The 26,612-nt window shown below is 35.6% G+C and overlaps 1 protein-coding gene across 9 annotated transcripts in view; it reads left to right on the top strand.

The window, feature by feature from the left end:
- ATXN1 (ataxin 1) overlaps positions 1–26,612 on the top strand; it is a 171,813-nt gene that overhangs the window by 45,709 nt on the left and 99,492 nt on the right. For all 9 annotated transcript variants that reach the window (XM_072411651.1, XM_072411654.1, XM_072411658.1 and 6 more), the window contains exon 2: positions 12,458–12,548. The gene's annotated coding sequence lies outside the window, so the exon portion shown is untranslated. The remainder of the gene's footprint in view (positions 1–12,457; positions 12,549–26,612) is intronic.

A 26,612-nucleotide genomic window follows, 5' to 3' on the forward strand; every position in this document is an offset into this window, starting at 1 on the left:
GTTTCGCCCTCTGGCTTCCTCAGGGGATATTGAGACTGAGTGGATACATCAGCACTTTACATCACCAATTTAAATCTCAATATCCCCTGAGGAAGGCCAAGGGCGAAACACGTCTGGAAATGAGACACTTTACATGCAAGCTTTGTATGAGCAGCCTACACTCTGTTGGTCAACTCATATGTCTACTGACATAGAAATATCATGTGTAGTGAAAAACTTTGTGATTATATAACTTGTCTAAAAAACTTTGTCTTTTATTTGCGACAAAAAGCTGCTTTCTCCTCTCTCTTTCATATATCATACATATTACTTGTAGTTGTATATATACAAAGCTGTTGGCTTTATTTTTCCTTCTCTATCACTTACAGTAGCTGTTCTTGGGTGGTGCCACTTGTACACTAGAAGTAAATGGGGGCAGTACATTTCTATAGTTCTTGATTCTAATTGTAAAGAAATAATACATTTGTAGACTTTCCCACTGGCCAAGGCCCTGTCATTGTGATAATATTTATTCAATATTGCTTATCTCTGCATACTACTGTAAGTTCCAAACTGGCTTGTCTTAGCTCACATAGGACTGAAAAATCCTTCTGTGGACCCACGTGATGTAAGCTAAGCCATCCAAAAGGCACCTCCTCTGTCACATGGGGAAGTGGGAAATGATACCCATGTTCACCCGTGCCTGGATAATGAGCAGGAAAGTGAAGGAATGATTGCTAAAGGGTACTGGTGAGAGAGAAGTGTTGTGAACTTTTGATTTTGCCCTACATAGACAAAAGAATAGATCACAAAAAGCCAATATAGCAAACACAGAAACTCCAATTGTGTATACTAAATAATGCTCTTTTTTCGTTTACTTTTTAAAAAAATCTGGTTTATAAAAGTGGAAACATGCATTGCTGCTTCAGATGTAAACTTTAAAGCGGAACCAAAAATAAAAACAAAAAAAAAATCACACTTACCTTTAATCCTGCAGATCCCTCAATGACACTGGTCCTTCTTGCGATCTAGTCCCGCGTCGTCCTGGGATTTCTCTTCGTCCTGGCACAGAGGAAGCGCCGAGTGCCACCATCTTCTTCCTTTGCTTCTGGTGCGAGATCGGGTGACTTAGCCACTGTGAAGGGGAAAAAAAAGAAAGCCGATCTGACTGCACATGCGTGAAATCAGCATCTTTCCCCTTGGTTGAAAAGATGCCCTAATTTTGGGCATGCGCAGAAGGAGCAGCCAAAGCCTCCCGGGATGCAAGACGTAGGTATCCCGGGAAGTTCTGCATTCCCATTAAGATTTGATTGCTACGTAAAGGGGTGGTGTTGCATCCTTTTTTTTTTTTTTTTTTTACTTTATTTAGAAGGGTTGTCTACCCCTTATGTAAAGTAAAAATGTTGAGTTTACGTAAGCTTTAATGCTACCTGTGGACCTGAATATTAAACAAGCCTACTGGTGTATTTAAAAGTGGTTCTAAATTATATCTGCTTAATAACTTGTAACAACTTACTAGCAGCTACTGTAATTCCTAAAAAACAATCTTTCAGATTTTAACATAAAACAAACTTCAGCTTCTGACATTTTTAAGTACATGCTGAAGAGGTATGATTAGGTTCTGCCACTTAATATTATGATACAGTAAGTTTACATAACCTATTATGTGCTCCGCTGTACAATGCAAGAAAACGAAATAACTTGCAGACAAAATTACAACTTGGCCCTGCTGAGCCAAATTGTAATATTTGATAACATGCCAAACAGCATGCTCATTTTCCAGTACCATGACATTGCATATTCTAGAACTCACTCAACAAAGGCTGAGAGTGCTGGAGACATTAGACATACGCCTGTTTCTTATCTCCGTGGAGTATCTGCTTTCTGTATACTTTTCACAACAATTTCAATTGTTTTATTACACAGAAAAATGACAAAAATATACATTTTATATGTATGAATTCAATGTGTTTGTCAAAATTCTAAGTTTGTTAAATAATCAGAAACCTATGTATTAAAAATAAGAACTCTCTGTGATTAGTTGTTACAGCAGAAAAACAGGCGATACTTTCCGTGTATCTGATACTGATAAGACACATACACACAATTACACAATGTAACTTTTCTTTACAGTGCTAGAATTTTCTTAACCTATTTGTAACTTACACAATGTTTCTGTGTTTTACATAATATTAAATGAACAATCAGGAGAATATAGAGTGGAATTCCTTAGCTGCACTCACATATTCCACATTCAAATAAAGCAAAGGCGAGCTCTTAGTGTTTGAAGTACACTGAAGGGTAAATCGGAGTATGAGGATGAAACTCATGGAGATACAAAGCAAACCAACAAACTCCACTTGCACTGGATCCCCCCCACCCAGAAAAAAACGCTCATACAAGGTCTGTTTCATGTCCAGGTACTTCTAGTAAAAAAAGGTCTGTATATCAACAGAGCCCTGCTAGTTAGTCAAGAATGCCCACCACCAGGAGGAACAATGAGGGTGTTGTCAAAGTATACTCCTATTTAAATATAGATGCTACAAAAGAAAAATCTTACTCCTTTCCCTGTACAGGCAAATGCAATTTTTTTTTTTTATTATACATGTGGACAAACCTTTTCACCTAACCAATGCAGGTGTATGGTTAAATAAATGATTCAACATTTCCCACATCTGAATATTTTTCTATTTAACAATTTATTTATTAATTTATATTTATTTATAATTTATTAATGTGTCTGACAGTTGGACTTCTTCCTAGTAACTAATGAGATTCTCTCTTACCTATTCACAGTGCAATATGGGAACATGAGATGAGAAGTGTGATTGATAATTATTGCCAATATAGTCTGGATAGTCATTCCCCTAAACAGTTAAGAGTTGTCAGATCTGCCATCTGATTTTTGTAAACCGGCATCTTAAAACAGAAATTATGCATGAACAAATAAAAACACAAATTTTACTTTACTAACCTTTTGTTCAGCCAAACTAATATTTACAGAAGATTGCACTCTTGGTGTTTTTTTTTAAAAAAAGAATATATGCCCCCATACATAGCTCCTGGTGAACTGTATGAGCTTTAGGTCTAATAACACATTTACATGTGTACATGAAAACTTTTGACAACTTAAAAGACTTCGAATAGTATGAATGGGATAGTATCAGCTTAGAATAGTATGGCTGTATGTTTTCTCAGTCCATGTAAAAGTGATGAGCTCAGTCTATTCAAGTTTTAATATTGCTGATATCCCCATTACAGCTAAACTGTAGGAAATGTTCAAATGAATTGAAGATTGTAAATTGTTTTCAGTGGGAACTAGCGCCCCCTAACGGAATTCTTCATATTCTTCTATCATTTAGCACACCCATTCAGCTAGATATCAGATTTGTGAAACATAACACTACTAGAACAGATTACTGTTTGCTTGTATTTCAGACAGTCATCCTGAGTTCATTTTTGTGAAAGCTTTATCTGTTATCTTCTTCTTTTTTTTGAGACAGCAGTTTGGGTAATACACCAAGCAGGGGTGGAAATTTCAATGTGACCAAATTTCCCATATTTGCAAATGTATAAAATGCAGAAAAACTTGTTGCTGTAACCAGAGTAGAAGTATATAATTACATGTTGATTTTCCACATCAACTGAAAAAAAATGTGAGCACCACATTACAAGTAAATTAGGATTGCCGGAGTTAATTGACACTTTTTTTCCTGACTGTAACCCATTAGGAAACGTCTCCCTTACTTGTCACCTCCTGTCTCTGGTTCATCTGTATGATGGGAAATGAAGGGTACAGTTGTCACTAGGACAGGAAGCCATGAGCAGCAATAAAATAATGGCTATTCTAGGAATGAGATGGTTAGTGAGGTTACAGTGTGGTTAGCACTTCCTTACCTCCATGAACTATGCCCATGGATGAGATGCTCTGCTGCAGTGCCTCACCTACTCAACCCATAGGGAAGATTGGGTGGTAGTGAGCAGTTCTATACCACCAGCTGTCAAATGTTGAAATGATAGTTTATATTGTATATAAATTATACATAAACAGCAATTGGTGTGTGACATTTGGGTATGGGCACAGTACCCCATAAAGAGCCTTCACTAGATTATTGCTGGCTGTTGTTCTGTAGTAAAACATTATCATCATCAAGTGTGTCGTAATTCTGCTCGAAAAAAAGAAGGCCTCCCCTAAAGCACTTGTATGTCATTTGCTTTTCAGAGCTAATGACTTTGGTAATTCCCTGCTGGTATTTTCTCTTCCTACTTTCTGATGAGTTATTTAACACAATTTTATTTATTTATTTATTTTGCTTTTTAGGATCTGTCAAAATATAAAGTGGTGTGAGTATATGTATGTGTATATATAAATACTGTGTATATTTAGTATACCTAATATGCTGCAATCTAATGGCGCTTGAACATATGTCACATGAATATAGACACAACGAAGCTTTACCCTGTAAAATGATCGCTGTATCTATACAGCCCTTTGCCCCAGGTATAGTTTTCTGGGTATTATTGAGTTGTAGGTATGATTATCCACTCTTATAGTACAAATTGCAATCGTTATTAAGTACATAATTGAAGCTGCAATTTCTGTATTAAAGCCGAGTGCTTTTTAGGCTGACCTGGTGCCTGTCAGTACTGTACATCATGTGCATTTACAGGAGTGTTTGGGATTCAGATGTTATGATGAATATATGTAGGCGCCTATCACAGCTGTCAGTGGTTGAGTTTTTAGGTAAAGTTTTACATTTTTTTCCTACGTATTTCCTACGTATTCAAGTTGGTGCTGTTTACACCCTGGCAACAATAAACATATAAAGTCCATTGTTTGAAATATAAAAAAATGTAATAGTTTGTGGAGTAGCTTCCTATTTTTCAGTTTGGCTAAACAGGTATAACACTTGTAGAGGATATACCCACTAAGTGCCCCAAAAGTTGGGAGCCCCTTTCCTCCTGGCCATATCTATATTAGAGAGCTCCTAATTTTACAGGATAGGTGCACCTTAAAGAGATCCATTGCAGGTTTGCTGGACCACCCAGGCTGTCCCATGACAGTTTTTCTTCAAGTTTATCTTCTTCAGGCTTGGAGAGCTTCAATAAATCAGGTTTTGGGGTCCAACAGTATATTTATCACACAGGTCTTGACGATGTGATGAAAATCTGTTAAAATATTGTCATACGTTATATGTTATAAGATTATTGGTAAAATTTATAAGAAACTGCTCCTGCAAAAAATAAATAAATAAATAGATAATCCTATTTTTGTTAGCATATTAAGTGATACAATGTTGATGATCTTGTAAAATCTTTAAGTGGCTGGTGATTTTTGTGCTGTCCCTAAAAATAAAATAAATAACTGAAAGCTGACAACCCTGCTTCAGTGTTTACTACTTGTTCACATCCATTACAATTGCAAGTTTACCTGCTGCAGCCTTAGTTATAGGTCTCTGGGGAGATGACCTTTTAAGTTAATTTTTTATTTCCCTTTTTACATCCAGCTGGGGAATATGTCATTTTTAATGGTTTCTGTATCTCAGATGCGTAGCTATGAAATGGGTGCAGAATTGCCAGAACACAGCACTGCCACATTCAGATTTACTTTGTATGTTTTTTTGTTTTGGAACTGCAAAATACCCAAAATGGGTTCAGTTACCAATCTGGTTGGTTGAGTCACCCAACTGCATTTTCATATAAACCTATTACATTTCCTTATTTCTTTGGTGCTGATATCAGTTGATACAATTAGAAATCAGCAGAACATGTGTACTTGGATCAGATGCCTGTTGGTATAGTTTATATGTAACAAAAATATGTAAACATGAACAAGCACTTCATCATGGGCAAATACAGATTCTTAGTTTAGGTGTAGGCTTTGCAAATGTAAAGATGGGTTCAGTAAGTAATAACACTATGCTTTGTTCAGTTCATTTATCATGTATTATACATGGCTTGTTACGTGTTATAGTGTGGTAGTCACCATACACTGTAGCTCTATTAGTTCTATTTTCTATTAGTTGTAACTTAAGATCTCCCTATAGATTGGATTTGATGCTTGTCAGCCTCTTATTTAGTTGTGTATAGTGCAAGTTGTTTTTGTGGTCAGTCTATTCAGACAGCAACATAGTGTACGATGAATGTAACACTGTGGACTATCACAATATTTATCACCTATGTCATTTTGGAGTCTGGGTTCTGCAAATGTACATCATGCTGTTCATAAGAAGCTGCAAATATTACAGAGTATTTTGGAAATGGCTTTGAACGTAATATTTAATATTCAACGATTATAGAGAAATAAGAATATTAGTTATGGAGAAATAACTTGTACGTGCCTGTTCGCAATGCAGGAAATGTTTTGCCCTGGCATGTTGAACACAATGAAAGCACCACCTATGTCACAGTAAAAACAATCCAGTTAAGTCTGATGATTGTGGTGAGCTGAGATACAAAGTGGGGAACAAGACTGAACTGAGATCTTGTCATCACTTACTTTAATTAAATTTATTTTTTTAATTTATTCAGATGGCCTTTAAAGCCTACAGATTCTCAAGGCTCTTGAAGGCTCTTGAATTCATTATACAGATTTTAAATTGGTGCTTAGATTTACCTGCTCTTCATTTCATTTTATTTTTTTAGGTATAATCTATCTACCATTGCTACAAATATCTACATCTGCTACAGAAACAAAAAAAGTTATTTCACTGATATTCTGCATCTGTCTGATTCTATGTATTTGTGCGTAACAACCCATGCATTTCAGGAGAGGTGAGGAGGTGTTTTGATAGAACAGCAGGCTTGGGTTTTATTGTGCTCTGAGTGAAAAGATAATGCCCATTATGTTTATAGAAAAAGGACATTGTGCCTATTCTCTTTCGTTTTCTGTGATGTCAGGCACCAATAAGAAAATTCTGGGTATCAGGAAGGTCCCATCTATACATGGTAAAACAATGTTTGTACATAGGTAAAGTTGAATGGAAACCCAAGAACTGTTTTTGCACAGGGGTTGTTAAGTGTACATATCTCATGCTGGTAATGTACAAAGCCATATTCTGATATATGAAGCACAAGGCAGTCTTGTTTCTGATGTGCACAGAAAATGTAAAACATATATTTTTGGGTATTAAGTAGAACTAAAGAGAAAAAAAAATCACACTTACCTTTAATCCTGCAGATCCCTCTATTATGCTGGACCTTCCCTTGATCGGGTCACGCACTGTCCTGGGATTTCTTCTTAATCCTGGCCCCTCCATCTTCAGCCTCCTTCTTCCGGGTCACCTGATCTTGCACTGCGCAGGTGTGAGATCGGGTGATGTAGCCCGTTGTAAAAGGGGGAAAAAATGGTGCTGATCTCACTGCGCTTGCGTGAGATCGGCATCTATTCCCCTCAGGAAAGGAAAATGCCCCAAGATTGGGCATGAGCAGAAGTAGCAGCCAAGAGCCTCCAGGGATGCATGACAAAGATAACCTGGGAGGCTCTGCACTCCTATTCCATCTTAATCGCTGTGGCTTTGGAAGAGCCATGCTTTGCTCCACCAACAGTATGCAATATTAGAAACCAAAAATAAATGATTGCCATACTCATGATTACTCCATACTTACGTTGCCTGTGTTGAAGGTCTGAACAGAAAAAATGGAGATTCAATAACCTTTTAAACATATATAGTCCCCTAGTACATTATTCTTCCATACACTCTATTACCAAAAATAACTATGGTGCAATGATGTAGGAGCCAGAAAAATAATGTTAATAACGCAATATGTCACCAGGGTGATAGCATACTACTGTATTCAAGGTATGGTATTGTTTATTATTTGCATTTATTTTGCAAATTGAATTCCTGGCTTGAATTAAAAACGACTGAAATTTAGTGATCCTACACTGTTAGAAGCTACAAACTGCAGTATATATTTTTTTTATTTCATCCCATATATTTTCTCATTATAACTTCCAATGTCACAAAAAATATGTCTCTGGTTATCTCAGATAGTGGTATGAGACCAATTCCCAACTATTCTCTATGTTATCGGTTGCTTTTTAGCAAAGAATCAAAAAGTAGCATGCACCTCTAAATTTACAGCCTTTGTGTGGTTATTTGCTAGACTGCAAACAGACGTCTGAAGACTGTACACTACCATTAGGAGCTATTAAGATTTCACAGAACCGAGAATTCCAGCCTTAGTATTGTGAAGAATTATACATAATTACTTTATCGCCTCAATGGGTCAGAAATAGTATGAAATTGTATGCAGCACTTGACATTTTCGCTTTTCAAGTTGCTCCTGCTGGGTTTTTAACAACACGACAATTGTGTTTGATAGTGTGACAGCAAGACATTTTAAAATAATCCTTTGGTCAATTTGTGAAGTATAGAAAATGTTTAGTGAAAGCCGTGACAAAGGGCTTTTAGTAAAAAAAAAAAAAAAAGGATGAAAATAAAATGTTAGTATTAATTGCTATACCCCTCCTTCTGTCAAACAAGCTTAGTAAAGTTTATATAACAATCCAGGTCTTTGTCTACTGCCTTTTTATTTACTAAGGATTTAATAATTCGATTTTGGTGACTGTTATCATTTTATTGAAACTAATTCCATGGACAAGTTCACTAAACGATCATGACATCACTAGATTATATATATTACAAATGTGTATTGGGTAGTATCAGTCAAGTATTGCCACCTAATTGACCTAATTTTGACCATGACCTAGAGATTAATAAATTAGTAATAAAACACGTAAGAATATATATTGCCTTTGTGAATTGAATGTAAGTATACACTATGCAGTGCTAGTCATACAACCACTGAACATTTGAAACATTTTTTTCTTTCATATGTTAGTGTTAGCCCACACATGCTGTGGGTTTTCTTGTGATGCTCTCAGATTTCCCCACTGATTATATAGAATAATTGTATGAAATAATGTTTTGTTGTTTCTATACTCTATATGGTTCTGACTGTACATCTGTGATGCTCAGAATATTAGACCTTCCCAATCAGAATTTCTTCTACTAGGGTTTTCTTTTCATTATTTTTTTTGTTTACTTAGCACCACACATGATACTTCCAGTTGGCATAATTGAATTGTAAAGTGCACGGACATGTAATGACTAGCCTGACCAGAATGTCAGACATTATGGGTATGCATAATCCAAACATTTTTTGTATTCTACAGATATCAGTCAGTGTAGAATACACAGAAGCTCTTGAATTCTGATAGGTAATAGAGATGCTGGGTTATTGTACAACATTTTAGGGCTATACTTACTGAACAACAAAGTGATGTTCAATCCTGCTTTTCTTCTAAATGTCAGATAAATTCAGTTTTATGTTTTTTTGTAAACCATAGTCAGTTTTACTCATTGTAAATAAGCATGAAGCTATATGGTTATCAGCAGCAATATCAGATGTAAAATTTCCTTTCTCAGTTTTCTCAGTTTCAGAGACCTTCTGTTGTCTTACATGAATGATAGTATCTTTAAGTACATGTAAACCCTAAGAGAGTCAGTTCACATGCAAAGTTGTGAAGCCATCCTGCAACCACTTTACAACCCCAAGGAAACACAGCCACCTTCATCCTTCTCCACCCATATTGCCTTTTTTCATAGCAATTGACATTCAAAGATGTTTATTTAGCCAGTGGGTGGAACAGACAACATGCTGCTGAATGCTGTCCGAGAATGGGTGATCTACCACATACTCCTACTGGGTTTATTACAAATGCATGTCACCTGCTTCCAAGGTTCAAGGTGTTCAAGGTGTAGCAACTTTTTTCCATGCATTAAAGTTTGTTTCATTTAACTGTCAAAAACTACTTTTTTTTTTTTTTTTTTTTTTTTTTTTTTTTTAGAAATATGCCTAAACTCTAACTAGCATTTATTGCTATAACACAATCATTTTAATCTGTGAAATTGTTATAATTTAGTCAGTGATGATCTGAATTGATGAGTGTTGAGTATTTGGTGTACAGACTCAGACACAATGGAAATCTCTCTAGACACACCATGTCACTGAGAAGTGCTCTATGTCTAGAATAGCAATATGGGAATATTATGCCTCTACTGACACGCAACATCACCCTTTCAATGGTTTATTGCTGTGGAAATGCAACAAGACATTCAAAAATCAGCATACGTAATGCACGTTGCCTTGGTGATACATTTAATTGCAGAGATGTATGTCTTTACAGCACATACCACAATTATGTCCCATCTAGTACAAATATTTAACCCCATACCTTGTGGACGAAAAAAAATATTCTAAACCCAAAATGTTTCCAAATTTTTCTACATGTAACTATTCAATATTTTGTAACATTGTGACTATGGTGGATCTCATGGAATTAACTTGTTGATAATGTTCACCACTATTAAAATAATAATAATCCATATGTGGGTATAATATTAATTGACATAATGGCCCTGATTTATTAAAGCTCTCCAAGGCTGGAGAGAATACACTTTCACCAGTGAAACTGGGTGATCCAACAAACCTGGGATGGATCTGGTCCAGGATTCAAAGCATTTGCTAGCAAATAGCAAATGATGTTGAAAAAATCCATTCCAGTTTTGCTGGATCACCTAGCTTCACTGGTAAAAGTGTATTCTCTCCAGCCTTGGAGAGCTTTAATAAATCATGCCCAAAGAGTTATTCCAGAAGAAATATTTATCAACAGGTGTAAAGTGTTTTAATAATTGGCCACCTTAGTTCCCGGAACACCTTTTCTAACTGAATATTTGTTTTTCTTATTCTTGAAACTTTTTCTCATAAATTATTTAAACTCAAGAACAAAAGTAAAAGAATGCATTGCTTATATGTGGTGACTAAATTATTTTTTCTAATAGCATCATCAGTAAACCCCAATTTTTAAAAAAAATTTTTTAATACTAATAATAATAATGTTCTATATTTAAAAGAAACAAGTTGCAATTTACAATGGTACTAGTACATCAGCAATAGATAAGCAAATTAAATGTTTGAAATCAAAATACAGTAAAAACCAGCCTGGTGTTGTTTATGCCACTGTTTAGTAGCTGAATATACAGAAGAGAAAAACCATCACTATGCGACCCCCTAATTTTATGTTCAGTCTTTCAACTTTTTGTAAAGCATTAAATTTGTTTTTTTAAAACAAAAAAGTAGAGATTAAGCAAGAAAAGAACAGATACGTGGAATGGCCTGAAAAATTAGAGCGGAAGTGTTTTTTTTTTTTTTTTTTGGAAAACTACAAATTTCCTAGATGCCCTATTGATTTAGGATCCTTCCATTTCGGTCAGTGGCAGAAGCAATCATTTTATTATTATCAAAAATGCCTGTTTTGTATCACTTTTTTTCAGGATTGGCAACTGAACAAGTTCCTAAACTCTGTGCTGTTTTATCTCATACCTTTTTAAGCTGCCAATAACTAAAAAAAAGGTTCATATTGTAACTGGTGCAGAGTCTAATGCTACATACACATGGCTAGGTTTTTGTTCTGCCCATCTAATGTGGTCACTTTCTGAAGGAAAAACCACTGGATGCCCAAGATTGTACACATGGGACTTTTAATCCAGATGCACAAGCACATCTGAATCACAACCAGGAGTGGAGTGAAAAAAACACTTGGTAATGATTGGTTGCAAATACATTTTACTTCCAATTCTCTTCAAATCTGAGTGAAGAAAAATATCTGCACTTGTGCACCCAGCCTAATGTAGCTCAGTGTTTATACCGTAGTTATGATGTACAGTGTTTTGTTTTTTTTGGTTGACTCTATTCAGGATTTTTTAGTCCTAGTGATCACACTACAGAGATAGATATTAAAAACCACTTTACACCCAAAAAATTCCTTTTGTTTGTGATTATACCCACTAGGGGAGATTGTGCCACAAGACTCACAAGACTACAAAATGTAGTTCCCTCTTAGGGACACATGCTACAATTTCACAATATGGTTTAAAGCTGAATTCCAGACAAACAGCTACATATACAGTTGAAAAAAACATATGAATCAAAGCAAAAAATATTACATTACCAGGCAAAAGGATTTGTAATTTTGTTTTTTCGGTCATGTAATTTAGGCACCACTGACAGACTTACCAGATCACCGATAACTTGGTCACTGGCCTTCCCCCAGGCATGTATTTGGCATTCTGTGTCCTACCATTTAGAAAGTCCTTCCTAATTGTTATTTAGTAATCCGGAATGGCAGGTTACTGAACAATGATAGAAGACAACTGTACAGAGGATAGGCTAGAAAAAACAAGTGTCTTGGGTCATGAAAATCTAAGCCAAAGTTGCTCAAACTAGCTATAACTAAAAATATTTTATGTTTTCATGACTTTATAACTTAGTTAAATTTCTGTCTGGAGTTCACTTTTAATAAACAGGTTTTGTTATATTTTCTGCTTATGTTAAAAAAATGATGCATTTAGGTCATGTAACTACAATGTTCAAAATCAAAATTTTTATTTTTCTTAACTTTGTTTTTCAGTAAAAAGGTCAAGAAAGTAGGACATTTTTGGATAACCCAGAGAATAAAACCTGTAACCTGGAGAATGCTGGTGATTAGAATACATAAAATGGTAAGAAGATACCTTCAATTTAGTAGAAGTGCAGTATAATAACTTTCTTCCCATCAGTCAACATATTGAGTAAATAAAGAGGCAACAAGAAGGTTCTTTAGTAAAAGTCATGATTCCCTTACCTGGTCTTTGCAAATAAATCATCTTTAAGAAAGCCATTCTTTCAGTAGTACTAATAACACTAATTGTAATACTGTCTTCTGTGAATCATGATTTTAACTTTTTCTATTGATCAGTTAATTTGCTGTGCAGTTATCACTCTCAGGTGCCCAACTTCAACCACTAGATGCCCACTTGCACCTATGGGCATTTTTTACAGGCATTTTCTGGGTTTTATCCAATATTCTAGTGGTTTTCAAATTTTACAGTTGTCTTGCGCAGCAAATGAAGGGGTATAGTAAGTGAAAAGGCATCATTTGTCCTCTTAAATGCTTGCAAAGCACTTTTCAACTGCTTACAAATCACCTGTCAGGTTTTCGGAAAGCTTTCCCATTCAAACCTATGGGAAGTGTTTCAGCAAGAGACCAATCAGAAGATCTCCATGCAATAACAAAACCACTACCACAACTGAACCTCTGAATAACTGCTCTCATATATGTGAAAATGTATCATGAGCCTTGACGTGCATTTACATTTATAAAGTGGTGAATTGCTGTGGTACAGCCTAAACACAACTGTCTGTCTCAACAAAGCTTTAAAAGAATTAATGGATTCAAAAACTGGTTTTGGACAATCAGATTAAAGTACAGTGACCTAACCATTTGACATTTCCTTTTAATGAAAATGGCAATTTAAAGTGTTAAATTATTTAATGGCACAACAGAAGCTTTGTAAACAACCTTCTATTTATCGGAAGTGTTATAAAGTCTAGATCCAGAATTTGTGGACAATAGGTTGTTGGGTGTTGAGATTAGATTATAAAATGTATTAAAGTGAAACCCCGGGCAGGCAGCTAAAGACACAATGGAAGTATTTTTCTGACCAAGAATGTGTTGGACTACACTGCCAATCGTGTAATCCATTTCCTGTACATTGCACAGCTATGCAGATAATTTTTTTGATACATATATTTCCTGAGCTGGAATGCAGTTTGCAGTCACTTTTCATCTTACTCATTGGATAGTCAGCAAAATGGCCTTTACCCAAACAGCAGGTAGTTGGCCTAGAAAGTTATACAACAACAAAATAAGCTTCTAGATATTACGTTTTTTATTATTATTACACAGTATATTTTTTAGTGCCAACATATTACACAGTGCTTTACAAAGTCCTTAGTCATGTCATTAGCTGTCCCTCAAAGGGGCTCACAATCTAATGTCCCTACCATCGTCATATGTCATTAATACAGTCTATTTTGTGGGGAGCCAATTAACCTAACTATGTTTTATGGAATGTGGGAGGAAACCCCACATAATGTGCAAACTCCATGCACATAGTGTCCTGGCCGGGATTTGAACCTGGGGCTTTGTGCTGCAAAGGCCAGCATGCTAACCCTTGAGCTACTGTGCTTGTAATTCTGTAACTAGTTCCAGTAGATCACTCTTTGATAATGTTTTATGAAGAACAGTTATGAAACAAATGATAGTGTTCATGGCACTTTTTTATGTGGTTAGAAAACTATCATCATCATTTTAGGTGCTGTTTTACTTTGCAATATTTCTTTTTTATTATAAAATAGAACCATCACCTAAAAGGTTATGCTGAAAATTTTATTTAATTGTATTTATTTTATATGAATAGTGTATGAGTGACTAGTACAGACTACAAAATATATATACAAGTGCTTGTTGTTTATCAGAGATTTAACACTGCAATTGTAATACAGAGCACGATCCAGCAGTTAACTTTCATCCAGGAAAATTTCCCAAAGTGATTTCAATGTATTGTAAAATTGCAGGCATTACCACAGCAGCAGTGTAATGTGTTTGAGTTTGGGGCAGAGCAGAGACATATACCTCTGCATCTAGTAGCCCATTAAATGGTCTGAAAGATATGTGATGCTAAAAGCTGTGACAATAACTTTATTATTGCATTAGTTGGTTTGGTTTATAGTTGAATTTTTGTCATTGTTTTTCTTTTTATTTAAAATACTATTTTGCAGCAGAAATTGATTAAAAAAAAAAAACAATCACATTTCATGGAAAGTTCTTGTATTAAAGTTCTTAACATTTTATAGAATGTTATATAGTTGGAGAAATCTTCCCCTTCCCCCATTTTAAAACCCCTCTGCATCACTTAATTTAAAGTTTATCTCCAGTTACAGTTTTCTCTTAGCCTCCTTGCAAATTCACACCAATGTCTTGTTAAGTCTGTCAATAAGTTCCACCTATTGCAGCTACCTGTGATATTCTGACTACAAGGCTCCACTACTACTGAATTCAAAACAGAGTTTTCACGCTCATGTAGTCTATGCAAGTATGCACTATAGTGGGATGAAAACATGTTGCAGGTGCCAGGGCTGCCAGCTCTGTCACTGCTCATTCACAAGCGTGCAGCTTGTCAGTCAGCACACTTGTCTTGCTCACTTGATTGAGATAATTGCCTCTGTTGCTGAAAATCTCCCACTGTGAGCTGCAGTGTCAGGAAGGGGTCTTTGTATGTCACTACAGAAAAAGGATTTAGTTCAGTCAGGGAAGGCGAATGACCACCTTTTGTTTACAACCACTTTTGCCTACTTTTTCAGGCTTGTGCATCACATTATAACAACATTTGGTACTTGTTCAATCTGTCATACAAGAACGTTTTGTTGTTATTCAACTGTTCCTCCACAGTACAGTGGGGGTAATGATAACAATCCTAAGTCACAAGAAGTGGATTATTAGAGCATGAAAGGGTTAAAACCTATGTTAGGTTTTCAGTGCTTATTGGTAATGCCATAATCTGGTGTCTCTAAAACACAACAGGAAATGAAAACAATATTGTGAAGAAAAAAATCCTGTGACAGACAGGTGACATTATTCATGGTTCATGTTTAGATTCCCTTTACACTTTTCTGCAACACTTTTTGTTCCTAAGAATCAATCAATACATGGTGTGAGATAAAATTAACTAAAGTGGATCATATAATTGCTGTGTCATGCAACAGGTAACCCAGCCTTTCCTAGGCCTAGTACATACTAGCCAATAAAAACTTCTGATCCAATTACCAATCTAATAAAATATTCTGATTGTCTAAGAATTTGAAGTGAATTCAACAGCATATTAATCATAAGCAACAGATATCATGTGTCCAAGTGATCACCCAAAGCTGATCAGAAGCTTCTATTTGCTGTTACATTATTAGTATGCTCCTATAGTTCACCTTTTTCCCATCCCCAACAATTGGACAAGTAGAATATTGACAGCTATGTGCCATGATTGATGCAGATCTGCTCATTTGAAAGAAGCTTTTAAAATAACCTCCATGTGTATGTATGCCAGGATGGTTTTTATCTAGTTACCATGGAAGAGAGTTCCCTCCGTGCCTCAGTATTGGTTGATGGAGCCATTTATCATCAGCTCTAATGTGTGGTTCATATCTCAACATCTGAAATTTCTGGAATAACCCTCTTTAACTCCCCACTTCACCCCCACATTGCTGGTAAACATTTGCATAAACAGGTATTCTTGGATTGCACTTATTGCTTTATATGGCTAACTGTCCCAAACTGATTCTTCCATGAACACTTTATATACTGTCAAAAATGTACAGTACTTACTTTGCTTATACATATTTTTATATTATTTACTATATATTATATTTACCTATTGATGTTGATAGTTTAACAGATTGAAATTTTTGATTATACCACACAACTCCCTTTTTTCTGGGTCCTATTCTTCTAATTGCTCTAAATACCCTAGGAAGGCAGCAAATATTAACACACAGTGGGGGATCTCTTACGATTTACTTTTGCTTATACATACTTAAATGGACCAAATGGCAATATGAGACAGATAGGCATACTAAATGGAGAGCTACAGACTTGTGTCAGGCCATTGACCCACACTTTACAATAGAAATGGAGATATGTCTGTGCTCCAGTCCAAATAGATAAGATCAATTTAGGAATTGAGGTGCTAAGGGGGCCTGTTAACAGTGAAAGTTCTGGTTTAACCTTTTGCACACACCTATATATCATTGCAAACATCCCCCAAGAAAAGAGGTGTAGTATGTAAAGAAGTGTGCATGCAGGCTGTGCATGCTTGTGTGGCGAGTAAATGCAAACCTTGTGGGTTTTCAGAGGAATAAGCTGTAACATTTTGAGTGAAAGTAGCTGTCTTAATCTGTCATTTAAAGCACATTAAGGCCTAACTCCCAATAAAGCCTTTTAGTTTTGGACAGTGAGAATCAATTAGGAATTTTGGTGATTATTTTTTTTCTTTAGCTAACCCCATTGTGAAGATTTTCTCTCATTTCCAATGACAGTATAATTCTACATCCGAACTTTTTGTTCTAAAATTTAGTATACTTTTCTGTCATAGCAGGACATAAATATTCAACAAAATTTAAATAATGATGACGTTTGGTTTCAAGGGAAACCAGAAAAAAATCAGACTTTCTCATTAAAACTATTTGTTTCAGAATAAGACAGAAATGGGCATGGCGGGTCATTAATGGGGAAAAAATCAGCTAAAAGAAGTCACATGCAATATTGATGATTCGTGCTTTGCCACTGTTATTTCTGGGCACAGCTTTGAGTTCATTTGTTCTTTACATTTTGAAATTACATTTCAAATCTTTATTGTGCTGCCACCATAACATTTGCAGTAGGTCATATTTTAAAACAGTTGCATTATCACATTAAATACAGTGACACTGTATAGGGCTCAAGGGCACACAGTAGTCAAATTCATGTCCGCATTTGTGTTAAGACCCAGGCACAGCTGTAGCCAGGAGAGTGTGCATTGGCTCAAAGTAGCTGCAGCAAATAAGAATACTATAATCCTAATTGTCAATAGAGCTGCAACTGTGTTCTGATAATCTGATTCAAAGCTGGGACTATGGCAAGTTAAATATAATTATGTTCACTTATAATTTATTCTGCTGATGCTAACCCAAACAATGGTACATTTCCTGGCACTGACTTGACATCCAAGTATGCCATAGACGGTGTTCTATGTTAATTATGCAAAAGAACAGCAAACAGTTACTTTATGGTGACACAGAAATATTGAAATTCATAAATGTCATATTAAAGAATGTTTTTTAATTTTTCAAGATTCTGATTACCAAGATATGGAGTCAGCCTGAATTTTTGTTGATAGATGGAATATTTTATACAGGCTTAGAATCATTGTTGAGGTTTGCTTGCAGTTTGCTCACAAAGTAAGATAAACACACATGCTTTCTTTGTAAAGGAGACGAAGAGTTCTTTTCTTGGTTTCATAGAAATCTGTTAATCTATTTATATTCCCCTATCAAAGACATCTGAGACACACAGTTCTGACTATCCTTTCACAGAGAAATGTCTGAAAATATAATAGCTCTTTAAATTATTCAGCGAAAGTGGATATAGGATTACTAGAGTCTCTGCAACTGTCAGGACCTTAATGTCTTGCATCAGACAGGTCTGTCGTAAATGCTCAGGAATTCCAGGGTAATAGGATCTATCATGTCCACCTAGAACATTTTTCTGATGTGAATTATGCTAAAAGGAACAATTACTTTCATGCAGCCTTGTTATGGAGTCAGTTTTATTTCAGACCTATCTCACCAAATATCTGAGTAAAGGTGAAAATGGAATATAATGCTTCTTATTCGCATGACTTTTTTGGGACTAACTTTCAGGTTAACAGCAGCAGTTTAACTTGGCAATGGTAGGATTGCATTTTACAGAATACATTTTACTTATCAATACTGTCATGGCTGTTTTTTATGATAATATTGCCTATTTGTTTTCTCAAACACATGGAGATTCTCCCTCCAAGCTTACCCCTATTTAATTGATAATCTGTCTATTTAATTCAAATTACTACTCTAGCACAGTCCTGCTGTGTCCATTTGGTTCTCCAATTCATATTTCCGGTGAGAAACAATGGTCTTTAGCAGCTTCAGGAATGTACCTTATAGGGAGGCCTAGCCTAAGCATGAGGGGATGGAGATGCGTTTCTATGTCGCTCTCGCTGCTTCCCTACTGAACTTCTCTATCTTATACCCAAATACTAGGTTTTCACAACACTTAGGCAGAGAGATGAAGTACCAATGTGCAACAATAGATTTTTGTTTTTTTTAACAACTGTCAGAAAACCCCAGAACTAACTTAGATGCACGCTGCAACAACATGACACCAGAACAGTCATTCCCAGTTGGAATTAACTTTCCAGCAAGGTCAGGTCAGATCTTGTGGACAGAGACAAAAGGCAGCCTTTGAGGCAACGGCCCATCAAATTATTTTCTGGTCAAACTACAATTTTTTCCCTAAATAAATATGTACAACAGGGAGTGAACCATTGCTAGAATACTGATAGGCAAAATGATAGCTTCCTTTTTTTACCACTGTACTATACCTGATACAAAATGACGTAAACTAGACAGAATAATGAAACAACTATTGAATGAGGTACAAAAAAAGATAAACAGTAATGCCCCGAAGTTTCTTCTCCAACCTCACAATAATGAGAAGATCAGGAGACTTTTTTCCTTTTCTTATTAGACACAATGAATATCCAACACAGGGTTTGTAATAGATGTCTAAAATGAAAAAAACAAAAAAATAATTAATACAAACTGTGACAACTTCTGTAAACCATTACCATAAATCCTTGTTTCCTGTCCTGGCCATTCCAGAATTATTGTCTTTGAATACCGGTTAGGTTTAATACGATTACACCTATGCTCACTTCAAAATAGCGCTATTTAAACCATGTTTTTTATATTCTGTTGTTCTTGAATTTAGACATTTTTTTCATCTTCATATTACTTAGCCAACTATCACAGGAAACCCTGCATACTACAGGGGAATCTAGCACGCATGAGGTGAAAACATGCTTTTTTGCCAAACACTAAATAAGTGGTTTTCATTTGCTTGTATAAAAAGAAAGGTGTTGGTATGCCTACTTTTATAAAAGAAATGCCAGGGAAGGGAAATTGTAAAATAATTGGTTTTATTTGTATTATCTTTCTTTACATTTTCTTTGTATGATGTAACAGGAGAACCAGGTACTTTGCAGCTTTGTAAAACTCAGTGGGAAGGTAATTCTGGAGGTGGAAAATGGAAATATTAAAGGAAAAAATATCATTACTATGACTTCAAGTTCTTTATAGTAAGTTGAAAAAATTATTTTAAGGCACAAGAATGCCACGACCTTCGTTTAGTACAAAGAGCTTTAAAAATGTATCTCTATATGTGCACACCAACATTAGCTTTGAGGAGCCTGCATTATAAAACAGCTGTGTAGCAGGGAAGAATAACTAATTAAGTTTATTATTATTGTATTAGTATTCAGCAAATCCCAACCATTTGTATTCATACTGTGCATTACTCACACATTTAGGACACTTGGAATTTTTTCATTCCCCCCAACACACACACACACTACAAAATTGCTCCGACAAGTGAGATATTGATGAGCAGCAATGTTTGAATTGTTATCACAGTTTGTCTATTGGATTTACATTTGCAGTTTGGACAATTTGTAGACATTAAAACACCCTTTCCCGTGTCATCTGAATCATTCTTCAGTGAGCCCTGGGCTCACAGGAGGTGACCCTGTTTAACACATTCTTTTAAACAAATTGTGAGACCTAAATAGGTATCCTTTGTTTAATATCATAAAACTGCAAACGGGCATAGTATGTATTCAACTAAGGCAATTTTTTCACTCCAAAGCCCACCTCCACCTTATACAGAGTGATACCTAATATGCTGTGTGGTAGTATACAGCAACACTGTACTCATCCTGAATGCTCACTGTATGCTTCAGGGTCCCAAAGCAGCCACACAGTTCATTCTAGATTGTAAGCTCTTCTGGGCAGTGTCCTCACCTTTTCCTGTGTCACTGTCTGGACCTGTCAGTCATTTGCAACCCCTATTTAATGTATAGTGCTGCATAACATGTTGGCGCTTTATAAATCCTGTTGATCCTGTCAATATTAATAATAATAATTATTATAATAATAAAAATAATAATAATATTTCTGTCTGCACTTACATCCCTTGGCATGCTACTTGGATTTGAGACCCTATTTACAGCTTCTTAGCAGTTAGCAGTTTCATCATAGCTGTTACCAAGATCAGTAAAAACTTGATTCAGCTGTAAGAGTAAGTGAACTGCTCGCCAAATTCAATGACAGCTTACGCATTTTACACACAGTGTTAAAAAAAAAACTGAATACATTTTTTTGTCATTTACTAGCACTGAGCTAGTGAGGCATTTGAAACTTGTTTAGAAGATGAATGAAAATGATAATAGAGTAGATCTTGTTGCTGATTTCTGCTGTCTTGTATGTCAATTGTTGCTGCTACATTGCATTTCTCTTGCTGTCTGTCTATAAAGCAAACCAATCTTTCTACTGTTAGCTAGTACAAAAGAAGCAATGGAGCACAAGATTGACCTTAGATAAGCTAAGAAGAGTTAGAAATTGTTATTTTACACACAACTTTCCTGCTGCTGAGCTCGGGCATTCATGCTTGAAATTCTAGAATAAAAAAAATAGAAAGGTAATTATTGCTTTGCACTTGTCAATTCTGTATTTCGAACAGTTTGTCGGCATAAGGAGTTTCTTACAAACTGACAGCGTACAGATCTTCAGGTACACTCATAGTAAAATTTAGTAGGTGGGTGAAAGGCAAACCTGTTACTTCCCTATCCCCCCACAGTCAGTACTGCTGACTCATTGTGTGACCTAAATAATTATTCTAATTGTCTACCTCTGCATGACCTAAATTGACATTCAAATCATGGAATTGTAAACAATGCATGCTTTGAGTCTGCAGCCGTTCCTTGTTCAACACTAGAGAGTTTTAAAAGTACTGCGTATGTGACAGAGCATGTACATCTAATACCACAGCTGCCTTAAAGAATGACAAACGGCTCATCATTTTATAACCAGTGAGAGGTGTACATGAGAAGAGCAATTCATTGCAAGTGCATTACACATTCTCCAGCACACAGCCCTAACAAGTAGACCGTCTTAATGTGGATACTTCAGATATTTTTATGTGGATGTGAATGTGGATAATTTGAAAAGAATAAAATCAGACAAAGCTTTTTTTTAAAGTTGTTTTTTAATAATTCTCCAAAACCTCCTTCGTAAAGCCTGGAAATGAAAATACTTACCTTTATCCAATTATCTTGAGTTTTGTGTGGCCCTAGCCAGTAACTCACACCTTTGCAGAAAAACAAGTCCAACCATGCCTGTCCTAAAATGCACAGGTACTCCCATCTCTCTTCAACAAGTCCCCAACCATTCAGAATGCAAACCAAGCAATAAATGATTTACGCCACAGTAAAGTTTTCTGGGGTAAAGATGAAGGGATAGATTAGGTATTGGACTACCTGGCTGCAAAGAAAAGTTAGAAAAAAATTGAAGGACGTGTTTACTTAAAATAAAGTTGTCCTTTAAGTTGAGGTTATAGTAGATGTTGTCCATGCCACATCAAGAATACACATTTAATCTGAAATATATGATCTTTTGGCCAACAATCTATATATCTTTTTGGGTTCACAACAAATCTAGTTTGTGATGGTCTGATTTGTTTACTCAGGCACATGTGAAAAAACCTAAAATGTATCTGAGGAAGTTCCATAGTCTCTGTACTACACAAACTCTGACCATCAAAACAATCAGCCTTGGTGTTGTAATAAATGATAAACTACTGTGAAAACCAGTGAGACGGTATGACCAGGAATTTGCTTTGCTGGGGGAATCCTGTGCTTTCCCTGCATAAATATGTTCTGCCATCTCAATGACTAACAACAAAGAACTTGCGTAGCTATGTGCTGAACCAGTTTATCAATTTTTGATCATGAATAATAAAATAAGAAAGTAAAAATGACAAAAGAATTAAGTAAGAGTTTCAGTATGGAGATATTATCATTTAGCATGTACAGAAATCCCCATTACTAAGATGGGTATTTCTAGAAAATATAAATTGTTGCATCACTTTTGTGTTTCGTTTTAAGCATCTTTTTTTTTTTTTTTTTTTTTTTACAACTTCCTCAAACACCAACAGCTTTTAGACCTTTTAGATGGAATTGCTGTAACGTTTTTAAATTAGAGTTTTACCTAACATTTCCATTTGTTTTACTACTCTGATACAACAATTGAGATCAGTGTAACTGACTACAGCGTACACCCATATACAATGAACATCATCAGGTGCATTGGATAGGATAAGAAGCTTTTAATGTTTGACAACTTTTTAGATTTAAGATTTAGGTTTAAACACTTTCAAAATCAAATGCTAAAAACTGTAACGTTACTGTGACACAGACCTTAAAATGACTCCATCACTTTGTTTTGGTGAAACATACTAGCCTGATGGGTAGGTGGGCTGTGCAGACAGTCCCTGAAAAGGCAGTCACAGTGTCACTTTAACAACAATTCATTTTTCCCTGTTAACCTCCTTGCAGTTAAGCCCGACCTTCCCTCGGGCAAAAAAAAACTGCAAGGATGGTTAAGCCCGAGATTTTTTACTTACCTGGTCCCCCTGTGCTCATCCAGCGTCGTCCTCCATCGATCATCGTCCGCCGATCTCTCCAGCGTCGGGTGCCTTCGTCGGGTGACAGCAGGACCGGTAAGAAGCTGGCCGGCATCTTGTGTTCCGCCGGCCGGCATCTTGTGTTCCGCCCGCCGTCATCCTGTGATCCGCCGGGCCAGCGGATCACAAGATGCCGGCCGGCGGAACACAAGATGCTGGCCGGCATCTTACCTGGACCCGCTGATCGTCCCACGTCGTCCTCGTTCCAGCGCCGGAAGATCTCTGCAGGGAGAAGCCGTCCGGCGGAGAAAAAAAAAACCGGACGGCTCCTCCCTGCGTGCGTGATGACGTCGGCGCGTGTGCGGGAAATTCAAACTGAAACTCATTCATTCATTTTGTATTGGATTCAATACAAACTTGCGTATCCAATCCAATACAAAATAATTCAAATAATTATAAAGTATATACCTGGTAAATTCAAACTGTCATTTTGTATTGGATTGGATACAAACTTGCGTATCCAATCCAATACAAAAAATAAAAAAAAAATAAAAGTAAATAACTTGGAAATTCAAATTTATATTTTGTATTTGATTGGATACAAACTTGCGTATCCAATCCAATACAAAATAATTCAAATAATTACAAAGTACATACCTGGTAAATTCAAACTGTCATTTTGTATTGGATTGGATACAAACTCCAGCATCCAATCCAATACAAGAAAATAAAAAAAAAATAAAATAAAAGTAAATAACTTGGAAATTCAAATTCTTATTTTGTATTGGATTGGATACAAACTCCCGTATCCAATCAAATACAAAATAATTCAAAACAAACTCCAATAAATACAGAATCAAAGTTTTAAAAATTGCCACACTAGGGAGGTGTTTTAGAATAATATAGTACTTTACAATATACAGAGTTACTGCTTTTTCAGTATTTATGATTTGTTTACATTGCTGATTTTTGTGTTTTTCCTTTAATTTTATTAAAAGTAATTTTTTTTTTACATGATTGTGTGTTTCAAACATTTTTTATATTCATATTATCTACTAGAACCCCTGTTCGGACATATTTCTGTAAGTTACAGGTCTACAATTTAAAAAAAAATTTCATGAAAAACAGTGGATCACTTTTGGTACAGAAATCTAGACCTCAGTGTAACGCTTAGGTGGTTAATAGCCCTTCGACAGTGAGAATGAGATGAGTTATATATACTAGGATCACTGACATCCATTACTTTACATGTTCCACAGCTTGATCCTGTAATTGCCAGGTGGCTAAACCTTTGCTAAGGTTAAATTACAGATTGCTGTTGATTCTTATTGTACAAATGTTGGTCATCTGCTGTGACCCTATTGCTTCATTAGTTCCGATCCCAGAAAAAGTATGTAAATAAGACTTTACTTGCATACTTGTTTGGATCAGCAACTTAAAAAATTAGTCAGGGTAACAATTAGACAAATCACATTTTAGGGGAATGAGCATTGGTAGTTCCCATAGTTCTGTTTACTTTATGGGACTATTGTGTAAAGATACCACTCCTTACTTTGTGGTGTGCTGCTGAAAAAAAGGTTATGTGCATTTTGTATTGTTCACTCGCAGCATATTTATAATAAATGGGTGGCATTAATGCAACTTAACATGATGCAAAAATGATAATTCAGCCTCATTCACACTTCTCATTCACCTACAGTATATGTGTTTGACAAATTGCACAGGAAAAAGTGAATAAGAGTCACTGGCTGGGGCAGCTTGTTATGTTATTTTGAAAAAAAAAAATACTAAAGTATTATTAAGCTGTAGTGTGCAGTTATTTTTTAATGGGGCACCTTGAACTCAAGTGTGAGTTCAGGAGACTCCTATTGTCAGATATCTGCAGTAAGTCTAAATTTTGATTTATAAAGTTGATTTTTGCAAAACATTTTTTTTTACAAAAAATAATTTAAAAGTAGACAGCCACATACTTCCTGGTAGACAAGAATAGAATTGGGAATTTAGGACAACAAAGTGCACTACTGGATAATTGAAAGCATATAGGAAGCCAGGCGCTGACTGACCTCACCAGTTGTCACTTATATTAAAACATTGCTTTTGTATGGACTGATCATTTAAAATTAGCTGTAAATCTTTAACTATATATATATATATATTCATACACTATATATATATATATTTTAGGGGATATTTTTAACTCCTTTCGAATATCAGAATTATCAGGTGTAATTTATTTGGAGAATGAAGCCAACAAACAACATTTTTTTTCAAATCTGTGTCCTATGGAGGAGATTTCTCTTCACTTCCTGTCTAGTGAATAAAACAGGGAAAATGAACTATCTCTGACCACAGCTAATACAATCCTAATACTTTATGGAATTATCAGATCCTCTATAACAATAATGCATATTTATTTCATCTCACATGATTGATAACTTCAGATGTGATAAAGTTTGAATAATAAATCAGCCAAGCTTCTGTACTATACACTGATTGCAACATATGATTAGTTGTGCCCCATCTGTTTTCTGTATTAATGTCAAAATTGACATGTTCTTTTAATAGACCAAGTACTTCTTATCTTAAAAATTCATGTGTTTGCAAGTCAGTATTTTAAATTGCATTTTTTTAGAGTAAGTTATTTTGCTTGCATTACAACATTTCTCTGTATACATGAACTTCCTATTTAACAAGTGTAGTCCCCCTCCCTTAGGGTAACCTACATAGCAAAAGACTTACCTTCAGTCCTGCTGGTGATCTTGACATTGTACCCTCTGTGCAAGCACACCATGGCTTTGTGTTATTATGACTAGGGTATTACTTGGATAGTTGTCTATTCATGAATATGGCTCCAGCCAAAAGATGGAAGAGCCCATGGCTCATTTGCACAGTAGGCTCAGGGTTTGCCTGGTACTTTTTGGTTGAAAATAAAAATTCAGCTAGAGCCATACAATGAAGGTCTCTAGAGAGGAAATGAAGATAAATGTTTTTCTATATGAATTACACTTCTATGAATTACATGTTGCTTTGCTGACCATATGACAAGGGCATAGCCCAACATTGTCACTATCGGTAAGCAGGCCTACAATGATGTGCATATGGATTGGAAGTGGCTAAAACTGTCTTACAGAGATCCGCAGAAGAAATGAATAAAAAAGAAAAACAGTATTTTATGGGAAAAAAACAGTAGTTCTCATGCAGAATATCTTCTAGTAAGGATTTAGAAATACTTTAGAAGTAGAACAGTGCTGAAGAATTGGGTCGTTACTTAACAATAGCTATATACATGCACAGACTAAGATGGGGTCTTGTCTTGAGATGGTTCATTAAATAATTTGTAACTAATCATAATTCTGAAAAGTTAGACTCCACTGCATAAACCACAGAGAAGTTCAAAAATGCTTAACATATTACATGTGCTTAGCTTTTCCTCTGTTCA

Source organism: Pyxicephalus adspersus, chromosome 5 (assembly GCF_032062135.1).
Source record: "Pyxicephalus adspersus chromosome 5, UCB_Pads_2.0, whole genome shotgun sequence".
Lineage (NCBI taxonomy): Eukaryota > Metazoa > Chordata > Amphibia > Anura > Pyxicephalidae > Pyxicephalus > Pyxicephalus adspersus.